Source organism: Panthera uncia (genome assembly GCF_023721935.1).
Source record: "Panthera uncia isolate 11264 chromosome C1 unlocalized genomic scaffold, Puncia_PCG_1.0 HiC_scaffold_3, whole genome shotgun sequence".
NCBI lineage: Eukaryota > Metazoa > Chordata > Mammalia > Carnivora > Felidae > Panthera > Panthera uncia.
In genome coordinates, this window is record NW_026057584.1 from 48,569,937 (window position 1) to 48,579,056 (window position 9,120).

Below are 9,120 nucleotides of genomic sequence, written 5' to 3' on the forward strand. Positions count from 1 at the left end.
TGCCCCGCCCCCACTTGTGCTCTGTCTCTATCAAAAATAAATAAATGTAAAAAAATTATAGATAACACACATTAAATGTAAATGTAACTGTAAATTACATAAGTTTAGTGCAAAGTTGAGTGACTATTTTGGTACAAGAATACCAGTTTTGTGGGTTTTAGAATGTTGGATGCTGCAGTTGATACTAAATTATATAAGCACATTTCTTGCCTAAGCATACATGGATGTGAAAAAAAATGGGGCTCTGTGGAAAAATTAGTTTTTGGGGCACGTGGGTGGCTCAGTCAGTTAAGCATCTGACTTCGGCTCAGGTCATGATCTCACAGTCTGTGAGTTTGAGCCGCGCATCGGGCTCTATGCTGACAGCTCGGAGCCTGGAGCCTGCTTTGGATTCTGTCTCCTTCTCTCTCTGCCCCTCCCCGACTTGTGCTCTGTCTCTCTATGTCTCTCAAAAAATAAATAAATGTAAAAAATTAGTTTTCAATTTTCAGTGCCAGCATGTAACAGATAAAATTCAATAGCAAAGTTTTTCTGTTGGACTATATTTCTCATTCAAGTGTGAAAAATAGTCTGTGACTTACATATTTTCTAAATTGGCTGTGTTTTCAGCCAGTATTTTATTATTTTTAAAGATTTTGTTTAAGTTTTTAAATTTATTTTGAGAAACAGAAAGAGAGAGCCTGAGCAGGGGAGGGGAAGAGAGAGAGGGAGAGAAAGAATCCCAAGTAGGCTCTACACTGTCAGTATGGTGCCTAACATGGGGCTTGAACTCACCAACTGTGAGATCATGGCCTGAGCCAAAATCAAGACACTTTAACTGACTGAGCCACCGAGGTGCCTCTTAGCCAATATTTTATTAATCTAACTTACATAACCCCTTTAGTCCTATCATATATAAGAGATCAACTTAAGTTTTTAGGTTCTGAAGTAACCACAACACAAGAAACGACCCTATTAACCTGTTTTAGGAACCTCACCTACCTCAGTGATTAGTCTGACTTCCCCCTGGTTGAGGCTAAGCAGAATAAGAAATTTAGGAGAAGGAATTTTGGTTATGCCATGGGCAATTAATGCATAAGATAATTACTTTTGACATTAATTCCCTTGGTCTTTATTTTGAAATTTAACTTTCAAAGAAATTTTTATTTCATTTGTATTATTTCCTTAGGAACTTCTTAATGGGAGACAGTGCTGTTAAAACTTGGTGTGTTCTAATGTCATTCAATCTCATCAAAATCCCTATGATGAATTATATTCTACATATATGCTTGAGCCAAACTTGGGACAAGAAATGAAATAGACTCGAGTATAAAAAACTTTTGAGTTAATTTATTAATATCTTTCCTGATTCGCGGTAATATCATTTGAAAGCAAAATTCATATTGCCAATAGCAGTTCCACAAGTAGCTGCAGAAGAGAAGAGGAGGGCTTTAATTTTCTTATTTTTCCTACAACTGAAGGTCAAATCTATTTAATTCGGGTGGAAATATTGTTAAACAAATCCATCCACTTAATTAGGATTTTCCCTAAATATTGCTTTTCATAAATAATAAAGCTGATTTCTTGTTTCTGTCAGACGTCTTTCTCTTTCTCAGAAATTAGATTGGTAAAATGGGAGTCATTGTAGTTTTGTCTTTGTTTGAGTCATGGACATTTGCCTCCTCCTAACTTTAAGGAACTCATTGAATCACAAATTAAACATTTCAACATAGACTGGAAATTTCCAGATAAAATGCATTTAATGAGAATATCATGAAAAAGACTTGAAGTGGCACTCATACTTTTGATATCTGGAGTTTGGAAATAGTTGGTTTTTCTAACCCTGCAAATCTCCAAATTATTGGACCCCTGGTCAATTTTGACTGCAGATCATAACCAGAGAATGCCCCTATTAGCACAGCTGTCTTCCATCTTACCTCTAGTCTCAAGTTGATTAATTCCTTCCTAAGGTTCTTCCTTTTACTTTGTCTCTTTTGTGATAAACATATGTCCTGAGTTTTTCTAATCTCTTTTGTTAGATCTTTGGGTTTTTCAAGCATATGATCTGCCTTCTAAGCTATTAAAGATAAGAAATTTATCACATTGGCTATAGTGTAACAGGGGTCATCAGACTTCCAACTTCTATATTTATATCACAATGTGAAAAGTCCAATTTGTAAGACAGAGATTTTACCTCCAGTATTAGTACCTCCAATATTAGGTTTATTGTTACATGAAGGCAACACAATTGTAACAAAGATATCTTAAATATGACCGAAATGAAATAGAGATTTTTCTCTTGCATAAGACCCAGAGGACAGGGGTTCCTGGGTGGCTTGGTTGGTTAAGTATCCAACTCGATTTTCACTCAGATGGTGATCTCACGGTGGTAGGGTCAAGTCTGTAGTCAGGCTCTGTGGTGGGTGGAGTTTGGTTAAGATTGTTTCTCTCTCTCCCTCTACCCATCCCTTGCTTGAGCACACACTCTCTCTCAAGAAAAAACAAAAAATCCAGAAGTCATAAATTCAGAGATGACCCGGTAACCATCTTCAGCATGTAGTACTCATCTTTGTGTTTTAAGCCTAAGTTCTAGGATATTTCATAGTATGTAGCAAATGAGGGGGAAAAAGAGGTATCTAATAGCTTTCTTCTAGAGATCGTGAAGTGTGTTGGTGTAATTTCCAATCATAAGCCTTTGGCCAGAACTTGGTCACATGACCAAAACTAGCTATGGGCAATGCTTACGCATGCTATTTACAGGTAGGCTACCATCTTCCCAGAGAAAACTTGGGAAAAGCCAGGTAAAATAGATGTTGATTGGACAACTGGCTGTCTCTTTATATGACGGAATACATTTATTTTGAGTATTTCTTTATGCTTCCTTCTTTACAAAGATGATTTTATGAGCATCTTAAAGTTATGAAAAAGAATATAAGTATGAATTATAACTATTTATTATAAACAGTAATTCAGAGAAAACCACTTGGAGTTGATAACTATCAGTATTTCTTAGGGCTTGATGAAAATGTTAGCCTTTCCATAATTAACACAAGTTCAGAGTACGTATTCTAATGCTTAAAAATCTCAGCTAACAAAGGTATTTAAATTTTTTTCCCCTAGATCAAGACTCTGGCCTATTGTTTTGTTTTGGTTTTTTTTGAAAATATTTATTTATTTATCTGTTTATCTTTTTATTTATTTATTTTTGAAAGAGAGAGAAGGGGGGAGGGGCAGAGAGGAAGAGAGAGAATCACAAGTGGGCCACACTCTGCATGGAGCCTGATGCAGGGCTCGATTTCACAACTGTGAGATCATGACCTGAACCAAAATCTAGAGTTGGATGCTCAACAAAATGAGTCACACAGGCACCCCAAGATTCTGGCCTCTTTTTGGAATTTAAAATATTTTGCTTCCCTGGACAAATAGTCACACATCTTTTATTTTTCTCCATATCTTAGTTGACAAATATTGCAACAACTTTTATTATCAGTATACCTTTCCAATAGACTTTTTGAAGTAGCTAGCTCTGACTATAAGGTATACCTTCGCACAATTTCTCATGTGACACAGCTTACCTGGGCCCTCTGCTTCAAGAGTCTCTCAGAAGGCTGTGATCAAGATGTCAGCCAAGGTGTCAGTTATCTCAAGGTCTATACCAAGAAAGATTCACTTCCCAGCTGACTCACATGGTTATTGGTAGAATTCAATTCCTTGTGAGTTATTAAACTAAAGTTCCTGTCTGAGTGTTGGCTACAGGCTTCTTAGTTTTTTGCCATGACAACTTCTCCAATATGGCAGTCTGTTTCATCAAAGCATTCAAACCAAGAACGTAGTAAAAACAGTCTACAAACATGATGGAAGTCAATGGCTTTTGGTAGCCTAATCACAGGAGTGACATCCTATCACTTTTGTTCTTTTATACTTAAAAGTGAATCACCAGGTCCAACTCATACTCAGGTGGAAGACATTACATAAAGCGTGTGAATATTAGAAAGACGATTATTGTGGTCCATCTTAGAAATATGTCTACCATACAAACTGTGCCTACACCATGTGGGCTGAAGAAATGTGGCCCAGTGCATCAAACCCTTCACTACAGTTAACCGTAAAATCTTTAAAATGTCTTAATATAGTAGATTCATAGGAAGTTATGTCATTCCACATGAACATGTAAATGAAAAATATATGCATAATGCATATTAAAGAAGGCTTTTTATTCATTCATACTTTCTCTCCTCAAAAAACAAACAACCAAACAGGATAAAGAAAGTTATTATTACCTACATATTTTCAATAGGAGACACTGAAAATCCAAAGATTGCCTATAGTTTTAAAGTTGAGCGGTTAACAGAACAACATTCTGTTGTAAGAGCATTCAAAGAGCCAAACTAAAAATAATAAAGCAATTTTTCAATATCATTACTTGATTATAACCAAATTAATCATGACTAGCAAAAACACTAATCAAGCAATGTAAAACAAATTATATACTTGAAAGATTTACAAATGAGTCAAGCTTAACCTAACTTTTCTGAATTCAAATCCTTATTAAAAGATCTTTATCCCACTGGATTTAAGTAAAAGGCTAGCAGGACAATAACTGCTTCCTTTCTCCTAGAAAGAGTAGAAGGCTAATGGAGGATGGGAGCTATAATTTATTAATTTTAAAAATGTAGGTGAATTAAAGTGCTGATTCTTACTTTTTGGTAATATAATTTTTTTTTACAATAATTTTAAATTATTTTAACAAGTGATATATTGTTCTTTGCACCTTTCTTAAAATTTGTACTTTTAAAGAGAAAAAGTAGGAAGCACTTACCCAAATACATTTAGGTTATTTCTTAAGAGATTATAAATCATGTTAATAACATATATTCTATATTATAAATTGTATCTGTGTATAAGTGTGCACATATTTATATATACATATGAATATATATGTATAAACATATATCTCCACATTTATAAGGATAAATTTATAGGATGATATACGAAAAAGTTAAACTTTAAAATATTTCTAGATTTAGTATTCTTATATTTTATTAAATATTTGAAAAGCTACAATAAGACCATTCCTCAGTCTCCTCCTACCACAGCAGATATGTATATAAGAACCACAAGTTGTTACCATTTGGGAATTGAAGATATTTGAAGAAAGAGAGGTTATCAAAAACCAAAGAGGATCACCCTTTCATAAATAACATAGCCAATCAAGAATACTCTAGGGATGAATTCAGAAGATGAAATATCTTAGTTTTACTCTGATCCCTCCCTTCAATCGCATTCTGGGGCTAAGTGTTGGCTGAAATCAACCACAAGTCAGAAGGCAAGGAACCAGATGACATAATTCATACAGAACATTCACTAAGGCATAGAGGATGAATCTGGAGGAGTAAATAGGAGATATTTGACAGAACATCATATTAGACTTACAGAAATAATTGGAAGATTTTCCACCTGCCATTTTATTGGAAATGCATAGATAAGAATGTAAATTTCTGAAAATAGTGATATTGATGAGGGAGCATAAGCCAAGCTGAAGGCAAAGCACAAGCTAGCACAAACCCCACCTCCAGGTGGGATACATGTGGTATTCCTCAGGCATTTCTGACGGCCTAAGAAAAAGGAAAGGACACAAAACAAATGGTTAAACCAACAGGAGTCTCCTTCAGTTTACAGATAACTTAGTAAACTACAAGAAAAAGGCAATCTTATCCATAGCCTAATTTCCAGAAACCTATAGACTCCATTTCCTGGAGCCCTAATATCATACCCAGTAAGATGTAAGGGGGTTTAAGTGCTTGTTATGGTGATGTGGGAAACAAAGGCAAATTAAAAATTAAATTCCCTTACTGCTTGCAGTCCATTGACAAGTCCTTGAAACAGAGTGACCTTCCTCTAGGAGCTCAGCTGCCTCCATGATGACACTCTGCTAGGGGCAAAAGGGAATCTTGGCTTACCATTATCCTGACCCCCCAGGATCCTGTGAGTCTTCTTAAACATACAAAAAAAATCCTTTGTAAACATCCTTTATCTTTAACCCCAAGTATATATTGGCAATTATACTCCAAGTGTATGCCCCCTGATATACGTCTGAAGAGTCCTGACTGAGTTTTACTGAACAGTAATAAATGACGTTTTGCTTACAATAGCTAGCTCCTCAAGGTCCTGAAAACCTTGCTTCCAAAATTCCTTAGAGACTTAAGCTGTCCCTAACCACCTCCCAACCTGAAGGTGTAATAATAGGTCACTCTTCCTAACCCCAGGGCAGCTCTTTTTGCCCGTGGGTCCTGTCCCCATGCTTTAATAAAATTACCTTTTTGCACCAAGGACATCTTCAAGAATTCTTTCTTGGCCATCAGCTCCAAACCCCACCATCACCCCCAAATCCCATCAATATCAAGGCAAAAACTGCACCAGATGAAGTTAATCCAGTAAGGAAGACTATTACAATAGATGAGAGAAATCAGAATGCAGTCTGAACTGAATTTCAATGAAACAGTGAATAGGAGATATTTTTTTAAGGGCTACAGTGGGTGGGATAACAGGTTATCTGTGCTTGTTAATTGGCTTTACCCGGAAATAAGAGTTAACTTTCTCCAATCTTCATGACAGGGTGAGGGAGACATCTGGGGGCCTAGAGGCAGGAGGGGGGGTCTATCTAATGTTTAGTTGGGCTGAGAGAAAATCAATGGTCTCTATTTCTTCAATGGTTGCTTTTATTTATGTTCAGGGAATTTGCAATTCGGCCCTATTTTTTACTTTCTGTACTCAACCAGGTAGGAATAATTCACCAGAGGCATTTCTGCTTTTTTCTGAGCAGGCTCAGCCTTCTGCCTGTGCACAATCTTCCAGACCGCCAGAGATAAGTGGGATTTCAGCAAGGCCTCTGGCTGTCTCTTCTGCTGGATCTCCCTGTTAAATTTCTGGCTGGTCTGCCTTTGTGATGCTTACCCCAACTAGTACTATGACCTCAAGCTAGCTCATATTAGCCTTCTCTAATTATTTGCCACTGAGATCTCTATTGTTTTTGACAGTGCCCTGGGCATAGATTTTTCCACACTCCACTCCAAATAAAATGAGCCCATCTGGCAGTGAGGCAGGGCTGCTGGTTTTTAAGGCCTGGCCTACATGTTGGGGGAAGGGAATCAGTCCCTAGCTGAAATGCCATAGACTCCTAATCTTACCAAGATTTAGTGGGTTCTCTTGAATAAATAATGCTTCTCCATTTGCTAAATTTTCAAGTGGTTATTCTGACAACTTTATTCAGTTCTATTGATGAGGTAGCATTAGGCAAGCTGAGGGCAAAGCACAAGCTAACAACACCCTTCCTCCTACCCCCCTCCCACCCCCACACCAGGTGGAATATGTGTGATATTCCTCAGGCACTCTTTGCTGTCCAAAGGCAAAGGAAAGGGAAAGAAAACCAGTGGTTAACTGATGGAGATCATAGTCATGCTGGATATGAGTCTCCATCAGTTTACAAATATTTTAATAAGTTACAAGAAAAAGTAATCTTATCAATAACCTAATCTCCAGGAACTGCCTAAGGTATTAATGATAATGCTTTACTAGAGGGAAAAACAACCTTAGTTTGACAATAGCTAGGCCTAGGGTAATCTGTGAGTCTTCTTTAGTATATGGAAAACCCTTTAAGAAACTTTGATCTCCCCCAACTCCATAGTGTATAACCAGTCACTCTTCACAACCCTAGTGTAGCTCTTTCTGCCCACTGGTCCTGTCCCTATGCTTTAATAAAATCACCTTTTTGCAAGAAAATGTCTTCAAGAATTCTTTCTTGGCCATTGAGTCTGAACCCCCAGCACTCCAAAACTTCATCAGTATCACTGCTTTGGGGAAATAGGCTTATAATTAACTAAGCTCCTCATTTTGCCATTCTGAAAGTCCTACCCCCTCCACATTCTACACTTTTTTATTCAGAACTTTCTTACCCTTAGATATATAGGATGTTCCCCATCTGTGAGGTTAGAAAAGCTATTCCCCGAGGTCCTTAAGTAAAAAATATTTTATTTTTTCCCTTTTCACATCAGATATCTAATAAAAAATTGTCACCAATCTTATTGCTAAACATTCTCAAATTAGGATTACAATATTGTGGTTTATAATAAGTATAACACAGAGCTACTAAAACTCTTGGAATTTTCTAAGTGATGAGAGCTATAAAGACGTCTTTTGTTAAGTTAATGGTTTACTTTTGTGTTAATGAGCCCTCTAAGGTTGAGGGCATATTGACTAGGAATAGAGGTTTGGAATTTTCAGTACCACACTCTGATCCCAGGGAAAAGGAGAGGGGCTGCATGTTGAGTCAATCATCAATAGCCAAAGATTTAATCAGTTTAGCCCATGTGATAAAGCCTCAATAAAATACCAAACTCATGGGATTCAGAGAGATGTTTTATCTCTTCATCTGGATGGTGATTTGTATCCTTTGATATCCTTTGTCATAAGCTAGTAACCTAGTGATTTCTGTGAGCTGTTCTAGAAAATGAATCCAATGCAAAGAAGGGGGTTGGGTTAGGGGAACCTCTGGCTTATAGCCAGTTGATCAGAAGCACAGGCAAAAGCCTGGCTGAGCCTGGCATCTGAAGTGGAGAGCTGTCTGTGCAACTGAGGAATCTGATGCTATCTCCAGGTGATAGTGTCAGAATTTAACCGAATTATAGGATGTCCAGCCAACATCCAGAGACTTGCTTGCTTGGTGATAGTGTGGAAGAAACCTACCTCCACACATTAGAACAGGGTGCAGAACCCAAAATGAAATGAAGTGCATTTTATTCCATTCCATTCCATACTGTCTTATTTTAGGGAAAAAAAAAAAATCTCTCCTAACTGGTCTCCCTGCTTGACCAGCTTAAAACCAATGTTCCACTATGCTACCACCATAGAATCTGACTGAAATATAAATCTGACCATGACACACATACTTGCTTAAATATTTGACAGAAATGCCAACACTTCTCCAAAATTATAATCTTCTGCCTTATCTAAACCCATCCTACCCACTGTTTCTCATCTTTACTACCCCCCACTTGTACTTTATCTTTTAGTAACATGGATAGTCATGTAATTCCTTGGTACATACTATATTATGTATGTGAATATTATACCATATTTCACATC

The 9,120-nt window shown here is 37.0% G+C and overlaps 1 long non-coding RNA gene across 1 annotated transcript in view; it reads right to left on the reverse strand.

The window, feature by feature from the left end:
• Positions 1-5,253: 5,253 nt before the first annotated feature.
• LOC125911499 (uncharacterized) overlaps positions 5,254-9,120 on the reverse strand; it is a 105,906-nt gene continuing 102,039 nt past the window's right edge. The window contains exons 5-6 of the long non-coding RNA XR_007454338.1: positions 5,833-5,908; positions 5,254-5,594 (exon numbers count right to left, since the gene is read on the reverse strand). This is a non-coding gene — a long non-coding RNA (uncharacterized LOC125911499). The remainder of the gene's footprint in view (positions 5,595-5,832; positions 5,909-9,120) is intronic.